The 10,010-nt window shown below is 44.1% G+C and overlaps 1 protein-coding gene across 3 annotated transcripts in view; it reads left to right on the top strand.

Annotated features, from left to right (window-relative positions):
* The window catches only part of MAP3K21 (mitogen-activated protein kinase kinase kinase 21), a 66,688-nt gene that overhangs the window by 1,327 nt on the left and 55,351 nt on the right, over positions 1 to 10,010 (top strand). The window lies entirely within an intron of this gene.

Genomic DNA, 10,010 nt, shown 5'->3' with positions numbered 1-10,010 from the left:
GCTCTGTCTTGCTTGATGACTAAACAGTTGTTAAATAGCTGGATCTCCTGGAAACCCCACGGTGCCGTTTGGCCTTGAGGTACAGTAAGTGGCTCATTTTATGGAACTGCAAACCGGGGCCTCATAACCTGGGGAACCCTTGGCCCTCCTTGTCGGCTTCATCAAATTCCTCCTTTCCTTCCGCTTTACGAGTGCTGAATTGAAGTCGCTCTTTACCACTTCGAATATGGCTTCGTGTCCTTTGACAATTTCCAAAGATTTTCATTCAGACGTCTCTGCACAGGAAGTGGGATTTTATCATTGGTTTGGTAGCTTGAGTGTTGATGACAGGTCTCCAGAAAATAAACACCGGTTTGTGCCATCATGCACGTTTAGGCTACCAGCAAGCGCGTTGTCCTTGCACACGTACTTGAAATCCTGAAGACCTGGCCTGTGTCCTTTACTTTGTTTATAAATCAAGATGGATTTTTCTAGCTGTCCATAGAGAACTGACAAATGGGCTAAACCCGAATCCTGTGAAATTTCACCTTATAAAACTGGGAATGGGATCGCTGTTGAAACTTGGTTCTTCAGCATTGAAGATCCCTTCATATTCTTAGGATGGGATGAAATCTTGTGAAAGATTAAAGATGCAGCCAGAACTGGCATTGGCCTACCGCAGCCGCCTGTCTTTCAACCTGGTAAAACCTGCTGGGACAGGCGCTAACCCAAACGGAAACATTGTCCTTCCCCAAGTCTGCAGAAAAAAGAGTGACAGGAAGAAATGATGTATTTGTTTCATGTGTGTGTGGATTCTTTTTCCTATTCAGAATTCTTCCGCACTGAAAGTTATTTGAAAATGACGAATATCCGACTTTCATTATGGGAATCAGACTATTTAAAGTGTTGGTACCTGCAGGCAAGCATTGGATAGTTTGTTTTAGTTTCTTTTTTTTTTTAGGACTCTTGCCAACCCCCGATACAAATTATACTCTTATAATCTAGTTTGCAACTACTCAAGTGTCAGAAGCAAATTCAAACAAGATATGGCATAGAAAAATGGCAGTGGTCTTGTGTTCTGAGTTTGGACAGAGGTCACACGGAGGACCTAGGATTATTTACTTTGGGACTACATGTTACAGTAAAGACACAGCACAATTTTCAACGTACTTTTGTAAATGCTTCAAACCTGACAGCGTTCACTACCAGTTGGTGCTTATTTCCTGGAATATGCTTTCCTTGAAGGATAGATAGGTCTAACAGACACGGTTGCCACAGAACAAGGTGTGTTCCAATTGCTGCCACAGAACAAGGTGTGTGTGCACAGTCTGTGGGTTCCATAAGTTCTCTCTTCGGTGATGTCCTGCAAGTCCTTATCTGCTGGTTATTTTCTGCAAAACCTGGTGTTTTTTTTTTTTAATTTTTTTTTTCAACGTTTATTTATTTTTGGGACAGAGAGAGACAGAGCGTGAACGGGGGAGGAGCAGAGAGAGAGGGAGACACAGAATCGGAAACAGGCTCCAGGCTCTGAGCCATCAGCCCAGAGCCCGACGCGGGGCTCGAACTCACGGACCGCGAGATCGTGACCTGGCTGAAGTCGGACGCTTAACCGACTGCGCCACCCAGGCGCCCCGAAACCTGGTGTTTTAAGGACAGCAAAAAAGAACATCATTGCTTGCTCTGCCTGGGCATTTGCTGCAGTTCTGTGATACACGTGGAACCTGCCATTCTACAGGCTTACTTACCCTGTTGCAGGGCATCAGTTACCAACGCAGGCAAACAGTTTGGGTTAGGTTGATCCTTAGATCAAAAAACTAAAGGGCCTGTAACTATTACTTTGCATTATGCTTACTTTGTCTTGTCTTGTTGGATGGTGATGATGCTTGAGGTCTTCATGAATCTGTTCATATAGGTAGAGTACGTTTGCTAGTATTTGTCAAAGCATAGATGGGGAGAATAATCCATGTTCCAATCACCAACCTTTTTATATGAATTAATATCTTTCATAGAGCTAATACTATTAAGTAGTAAAAAGAAATAACATGACCCTGAAATAATAACATGGTTAAGTGGTTTTTAATGACAGCAGGAAACTTGAACAGCGGCACAGAGACTCCTGCACAGGAGTGGATGTATCATTTGGACGTGGTTATATGCTGCAACTTAGTTTTTGAAAGCATTTTCACTCTCGGAATAAATTGCCAAACTTCCTGGAGCGTTTTAATGTCTGTAACTGTCAGGCAAGGCTGTCTTTGCTTTAAATTGTTGTACTTTGAAAAAGATGTGATTGGCTTGGTCGTTAGCCTAGCCAAGTACTTGTTACAGTAGGACCATTGCTATAGTTTTTAAATTACTATAATGTGGATATTTTTAATAGGTCCCAAAATGTGCAAATCACAGTGCCTAGCACATTGCCTTATCCTCACTTTCTGGTCTTATTTATTCAATGAATAAATGCAGATACTTTGGGAATTCTCTTGTGATCTGTGAAGCCATAACTTTTTTTTTTTTTAAGTTTATTTACTTTGAAAGAGAAAGAGAGAGCATGAGCACAAGCAGGGTAGGGGAAGAGAGGGAGAGAGAGAGAGAGAGAGAGAGAGAGAGAGAGAGAGAATCCCAAGCAGGCTCTGCACTATCAGCATGGAGCCCAGTGCGGGGCTCGAACTCACAAATCACGAGATCATGACTTGAGCCAAAACCAAGAGTTTAACTGACTGAGCCACCCAGGTACCCCTGAAGCCATAACTTCTTGTTCAGACGTTTGAGTGTTCTCAAACGTGAAATTCTATTACAGTGTGTTTTGTTTGAATTTATTGGTTATTTGCTAATGGTGGTAGTTAGTTAATGATAATGTAAACAAGGTTTTAAAAATCAATATTGAATTTTATCTTCATTCTGGAGCCTACAAAGAGCCAGTATAAAACTACCTGGAACCAAGTTAGTTGAAATTATTGTTTAAAACAAATGTTTAAATTTGTCATAGGAAGATATGGCTTTTGTTAGGTATTTTTTCTTTCCTCTTTTCTCATTGGTCTTTTTAAGTTTTATCATATATTTGAGGTGGAGTTTATGTTAAAATCATAGCTGTGTTGTGTTGGAATCAACTGCTTTGTTCCTTTTCTAACAACCAAAGATTTAAAGTTGAGCCAAATTTAGCACGTTTTAAGCATCGTTTATGTTGTTAAAACATGCTAGGCCCTGTCACTCCTGGGGTGCAAAGCGTGTAGAAAATGCCTTGCCAAGTCTGTATGCAACAACTAGAGAACAGTATGAGGCAACATGGGGTTCCTATGAACTTGGCCAGTTTTCCACCCATGCAGAGAAGGGAGAAAAATCATTGAGCGTTTATTCAATAAACCTTGAGCCCTCCCCCTCCCCTTCCCCAGTCACTACTGGGCCCTAGGGACACAGTGGCAAACCCGATGACAATATCCCTGCTGGCATAGGACGCAGCCTAGCAAGAAAGAAAGACGGTAGCCATGCAGTGGCAAATGTGAGTGAGTACGGTCACGAGGATTAAGCATGGTGATAGCAGACAGTGATGGGGCGGAGGGGGAGGGTGTCAGTCAGACGGGTGGTCCAGGGAAGCCATCCTGAGGAGTGACACAGAGACGTGGGTGAGGAGGAAGCATGACTCAAGCAAAGATCCAGGCAAAGGGAGATTGAAGCAGCCTTGAACCTCCCTTCTCAGGGAGAGGAGGGAAGACCGGGAGGCTGAGGCCGAGGGTCGAGCAGGGGTAGGCATGGTGGGGCTTGCGGCCGTGACCCATGGGGGGGGTTCCGCTCTGAGTGCTGACTGTCTGGAGCCTGGACGCATTATGTGCAGAGGAGTGGTGGGATCCAATGATGTGTTTACAGGATGACTCTTGCTGCTGTGGAGAATGGACTTGAAATTGACCTACGCGGAGGCTGTTGAGGTTGCTCCTGCCAAAGAAGGCATTGGTTTCACCCAATGGAAGTCGTTTTCAGGGAAGTTACCAAGGAGGAGTGGAGACAAACTAGTACAGTACGCGAATTACTGAGGATTGTTTGAATTATTAGGATTGAGTCTGTGTTTTGTTTATTCTGGCGTGGTTCAGGATTGAAGACAAGATTATGTGGCATAATTTATGTCTGTCGGTTCGTTTTTTAATACTGCTTACCGAGTTGTGGTGGTGCTCTTAGCAGAAAACAAATATCTCGTGAGAAACTGAGCCACAAATTTTGGTAGCTACTTGCTTTTAATACTTTTCAGCGATTTTTTTTATCCTGATTTTTTTTTTTTTTTTTTTTTTTTAGCCTTCTGGGGAATCATTATTACATATATTATCAACAGTGGCATTTACAATCAGTAAGTGGACATACTTAGATTTATTACCAAATGCAATTTAGAGCTCTCCCTAAAACGAACTACGAAAGGAATTTTTTTCTTTTCTTTCTTTTTTTTTTTAGTTTTTTTTTTTATAAATTTTTTTTTTCAACGTTTATTTATTTTTGGGACAGAGAGAGACAGAGCATGAATGGGGGAGGGGCAGAGAGAGAGGGAGACACAGAACCGGAAGCAGGCTCCAGGCTCTGAGCCATCAGCCCAGAGCCTGATGCGGGGCTCGAACTCCCGGACCGCGAGATCGTGACCTGGCTGAAGTCGGACGCTTAACCAACTGCGCCACCCAGGCGCCCCTAGTTTTTCTTATTAGTAGTACGGTGTAAATAAAGGAACTATTTGAGAAAATTATAGGAACTGTCATCTCCAGATAAGGTGCATAAATAGCTCATCAGAGTGATTTGGAGGAACTATTAATTACGCTATTATCAGTTAAAAGACACGCATCTTCTTCCTTCTCTCGTCTGTTCTTTTATTCCAGACGTGTAGCTTCATGCCACAGCCTCCTTCTACTCCAAGGGGTGCGGGAAGAGGAGTACAGATACCCCAATGGTGGCAAGGGCTAATCTCATTCTGAAACAAACAGAAAAAACCAGGTAAAGGATATATTTTTAGAAGAATAGCAATGATGAAGGGTCCCCACATCTTCCCCTACCATTTTCAGACTTGCATATTAAAAATAACTAGGCCATGGGGCGCCTGGGTGGCTCAGTCGGTTGAGCATCCGACTCTGGCTCATGCCATGATCTCACAATTCGTGAGTTCGAGCCCCATGTCGGGCTCTGTGCTGACAGCTCAGGGCTTGGAGCCTGCTTTTGGATTCTGTGTCTCCCTTTCTCTGCCCCTTCCCCGCTCATGCTGTCTTTCTTTGTCTCTCAAAAATGAATAAACGTTAAAAAAATTTTTTTTTAATAAAAAAAAGTAACTAGGCCAGCACTCATTTTTTTATAGCTGTTAGGGTTGGGGGGGGGGTGTCAGTTATTTGGTTCTGGATCATGCAGGCTGATTCCACTCTACGCATCTGATCCGATCATGCTTGTAGTCGTTGTCAAGTGGATCAAAGCCTAGTGAAGGAAAGAAGAGAAGGGAAGACCACTCCATCCATTTCAGAAGGTGTCTGAAAGCGCTGTTTGCACGCAAGGGTTGAACTTTGCCAGGACAGCGTAGCTGCTGGCGGGAGCATTGCCTTCCACCTCCGTCAGACCTGGGTTCAATTATCAGTGTTGTCATTTAGGAGCCTTGTGACCTTGGGCAAGTTGTATAACCTCATTGAGCCTGAATTTCTAGATTTCTGATACGGTCTGCTGAATTCCTCTCTTGGATGCAGACAGAGTCCTGGGGAGGAAATCTGTTTGATGTTTCTTTTACTCATCAAAGGCGTTTGTGGAAAAACTGGCATGAAAACAAAGGACATTTTTAGGGAACCAAGGGTAGTCAGGTGCAGCTAGAATAGCTAGAATGAAGGGCAGTCAAGGAGTTTCGTGGGAAGGAAACAGGCATTCAGCACGTGGCCAGCAGTGAGTGAGGGCCTCGAACGCCATACTAACATGTATAGACTAACAAGAGGCAGCCATTAAAGGTTTTCAGGAAGAACGTGGTCTGGTCGGCTGAAAGGTTAACATTTGTATGGAAAAAAGAAACACGAGCCTGGGATAATTTGCTTTATGACTGTCCTATCCTAGCTTATCAGCAGGGCAGTAAAAATTAAAATACTTAGACACTGGTTTGACGTAAATTGTTTATCATTTATGACTGGAGCCTAGTTTTTATAATCGCTGTTTATTTGGTGAGTTAGTTGAGAGCATTTTGTCTCTCTGATTCACTAGAGTTAGGAAATAGTGACCAGATTTACCATGCCAGGCTGATGATTTTCATTCCAAGTATCAGTGACTGTCCCCAAACCCTCCCCAGCCCTGAGGAGCTCCCAAAAGGTGAAACACCTCAGTAAGGAATATCAGGGGGCAGAGCAAGGGTTCCTACACAGGCTGGCAGAACTGTGCTGGTTTTATTTGGGAGCCTGAAGCAGATTTTTACAGTTGACCTCCAATCAGTATGAATTTAGTTATTTTTAAAAATTCATCTCGGGGTGCCTGGGTGGCTCAGTCATTTGGGTGTCTGACTTCAGCTCAAGTCATGATCTCGTGGTCGGTGAGACTATGCTAACAGCTCAGAGCCTGGAGCCTGCTTCAGATTCTGTGTCTCCCTCTGTCTCTCTGCTCCTCCCCCACTCGTGCTCTGTCTCTCAAAAATGAACAAATGTTAAAAAAAGTTTTTTTTTAAATTCATCTCTCTTGGGGCGCCTGGGTGGCTTAGTCAGTTAAGCATCTGACCTCAGCTTAGGTCATGATCTCCTGATCCGTGGGTTCGAGCCCCACATCAGGCTCTGTGCTGCAGCCTGGAGCCTGCTTCAGATTCTGTGTCTTCCTTCCTCTCTGCCCTTCTCCCACTTATGCTCTGTCTCTCAAAAATGAATAAATGTTAAAAAATTTTAAAATCATCTCAAATGCTGCTTCGTCTCAAGTGCTGTAACTAAGCAATGGCCCTGGGGCACCTCAGTGGCTCAGTCGGTTAGGCGTCCGACTTCGGCTCAAGTCGTGATCTCAGAGTTCGTGAGTTTGAGCCCCGTGTCAGGCTCTGTGCTGATAGTTCAGAGCCTGGAGACTTCTTCAGATTCTGTGTCTCCCTGTCTCTCTGCCCCTCCCCCGCTCATTCTCTCTCTCTCTCTCTCTCTCTCTCTCTCTCTCTCTCTGTCAGAAATGAATAAACGTTAAAAAACAAAACAAAAAAACCAACTAAGCAATGGCCGTAATAGGAACGATGGCTCACACTTATCTAATGCATCCAAAGTACTGGCACTGCCCAAACCTGCTTCTCATTTGTGCCTCACGGCACCCTTTTGACTGTCCCCATTTTACAGATGAAGAAACTGAAGCCAGGGTTTACTTGCCTTTGTCAGGGTCCCTTGTTGAATCCAGAGCCTCTGATCCCAGAACTTGAGCATTTATCTTCTCCATCTACTGCCTGGATGAACAGTTCTCAGATGTTTATCATCAGGACCCCAAAGAGCTGTTGTTTACGTGGGTTATAGCTACTGATATTTACCAAGTTAGAAACCTGAAATGATAAACTTAAAAATATTTAATAACAGGGGCGCTTGGGTGGCTCAGTCGGTTAGGTGTCCAACTCCGGCTCAGGTCATGATCTCATGGCTCGCGAGTTCGGGTCCCGTGTTGGGCTCTGTGCTGACAGCTCGGAGCCTGCAGCCTGCTTTGGATTCTGGGTCTCCCTCTGCCTCTGCCTCTCCCTTGCTTGTGTTCTAGTCTCTCTGTCTCTCAAAAATAAACATTAAATTTTTAAAAAATATTTAATAACAGAAGAATAGCAGACCCATTACATTTTAATAAAGCATTTTTAATGCGGGGGAGGGACCTCTTATTTTCCAAGACAAACTGAGAAAGGAGAGCGGCATTGTTTTACGCTTTTGAAGCCACTTTGTGGCTTCTGCAATCTCTTGCCACCGTGAGGATGCCCAGGGGCCCCTGGACCATACTTTGAGACCCTCTAGGCCAGACGATCAGTTCTGTTGGTAACGAATGGCACTCTGGAGCAGCTGTTCGTACGCCAAATGTGGTATCAGAAGCTCCTCGTGAGCTTTTAAAAAGTAAAATCCCTTGGGGCGCCTAGGTGGCGCAGTTGGTTAAGCGTCCGACTTCAGCCAGGTCACGATCTCGCGGTCCGTGAGTTCGAGCCCCGCGTCGGGCTCTGGGCTGATGGCTCAGAGCCTGGAGCCTGTTTCCGATTCTGTGTCTCCCTCTCTCTCTGCCCCTCCCCCGTTCATGCTCTGTCTCTCTCTGTCCCAAAAATAAATAAACGTTGAAAAAAAAAAATTAAAAAAAAAAAAAAAGTAAAATCCCTTGTCTCGTTTTTGGATGTTCTGATTTAGTTGACCATAGTCGGGAACAAGCAATGAATTTTCTTCTACCATTTTATTTCAAACATCTTGAAATACTCAATTGAAGGAACTTTAAGCGAGCACTTATACACTCTCCTGCCATTAATGTTTTACTAACTTGCTTTAACACAAATTTAACTCTGTCCATTCATTAATCAATCTGGGCCTTTGATGCAGCAATATGTTTTTTAAAAGGCTTCCGGATGATTTCAATGCGGCACCAAGTTCGGAAATTGTTCAAAGGGCCAGATTTGTGGGTTCCTTCTTGGTGGTTTTCTGGGTTGATCTATAAATTCTTCCATGAATACACACTGCATCTGAAATCCAGTTCACTGTCTGATGAAATTGGATGGTTGGTCATAGAGGACACCGGGTGAGAGTCTGGGTGGCTTCTTCTGGGCTTGTGTCTGTGGAGAAAGGAATGTCTTTAAGCATTTGGCCTTTGACGTTGGGTGACAAATAGTGTCCCTGTGGTGTCGGAGGTCTGCACCCTGACTCCACAGCTCACCAACTGTGGGCTCACGGGCACTGACTTCCTGAATAGGGTGATGTGAGGATAAAGCAAGATAGCGTACTCTGGGGTCAGCACACTTTTCCTGTGTAGCCCCAGACAGTAAATATTAAGGTCTCTGTTGCAGTTGGTCAACTCTGCTGTTGTAGCTGAAAACATCCACAGACAGTATGTAAACAAATGAGTGTGGCTGTGTTCCAATAAAACTTTATTTACAAAGTAGACATTGGGCTGTCTACATGGGCTGGACTTGGCCCATGGGGTGTAGTTTGCTGACTCCTGGCATATGTCAAAGCGTTGAGGAAGTAAGCTGTAAGACACAGTCTAAGTGTAAGCTGGCGAGGACACTCGTTTTTGTGTGTTTCTTAGAAATACTTTGAGTGCTTTAAATACTTCCCAAAGCTGTTGTGCGTGAACTCCTTGATGCCTAAAGGTTTTCTACAACCTTAACATCATTATTAGTCATTCTGCGGTATATAGTATCGTATAGTCATGTATTTATTCATCTTGGTTGGGGGGAGGGTCTTTTTGGATTTGGCTAATTTGCTTGATTGGGACGAGCCAGCAGTAGGAGGACACAGTCTGGAGCTTTGTTCTCTGTACAGGTGCTGCCATCTGCGTGCTGTGGCAGGTCTGCTTGTAACTTGGGTTGATAAGTTGAGGGTCAAGGAGGAGGCACGAAGAACTGTGTTGCTATTGTAACCGTTTCACCACTAGTCCAGTTCTCTAAGCTATTGGCCAAAGACCAAATCACGTGCCATCTGGGGGAGAGTCTTGACTGCACGTAGGAATGTTTGAGTTCTTCCTGGCGTGAGGTGATTTGAAGGAGCGCATTGGGTTTCTGCTTTTCTGCAAACGTTGCATCCAATAGTATGAGATATGTGACTTTCTGTTCACTAATATGTCAGTGTAGCATATGGTGGAAGAATTCCTCCCTCCGTTTGCTTTGTCACCTACTTTGTGAAAAGACCAAAGTGACACAAATACCGAGCTAGGTTTTCACACGATGAAATGTAGGAAGTTTTCTCATTCAAACTGAGTATCGTATGTGTCCAGGAAAAGGGTTGTACGGTGGCTTTTGGATTGGGCACCAGAGCAATGAGAAACTCTATTTTCGCTGACCACATCTGCATCTTCTTTATAGAAGTCCATCTTGTATTCAGTAAGCTAGCGCACTCATTTATGCAGCAGTTATTTATTGATTG

This window comes from Felis catus, chromosome D2 (assembly GCF_018350175.1).
Source record: "Felis catus isolate Fca126 chromosome D2, F.catus_Fca126_mat1.0, whole genome shotgun sequence".
Lineage (NCBI taxonomy): Eukaryota > Metazoa > Chordata > Mammalia > Carnivora > Felidae > Felis > Felis catus.
The sequence above is the reverse complement of the archived record's forward strand: the minus strand, read 5'-3'. Positions and strand labels throughout refer to the sequence as shown.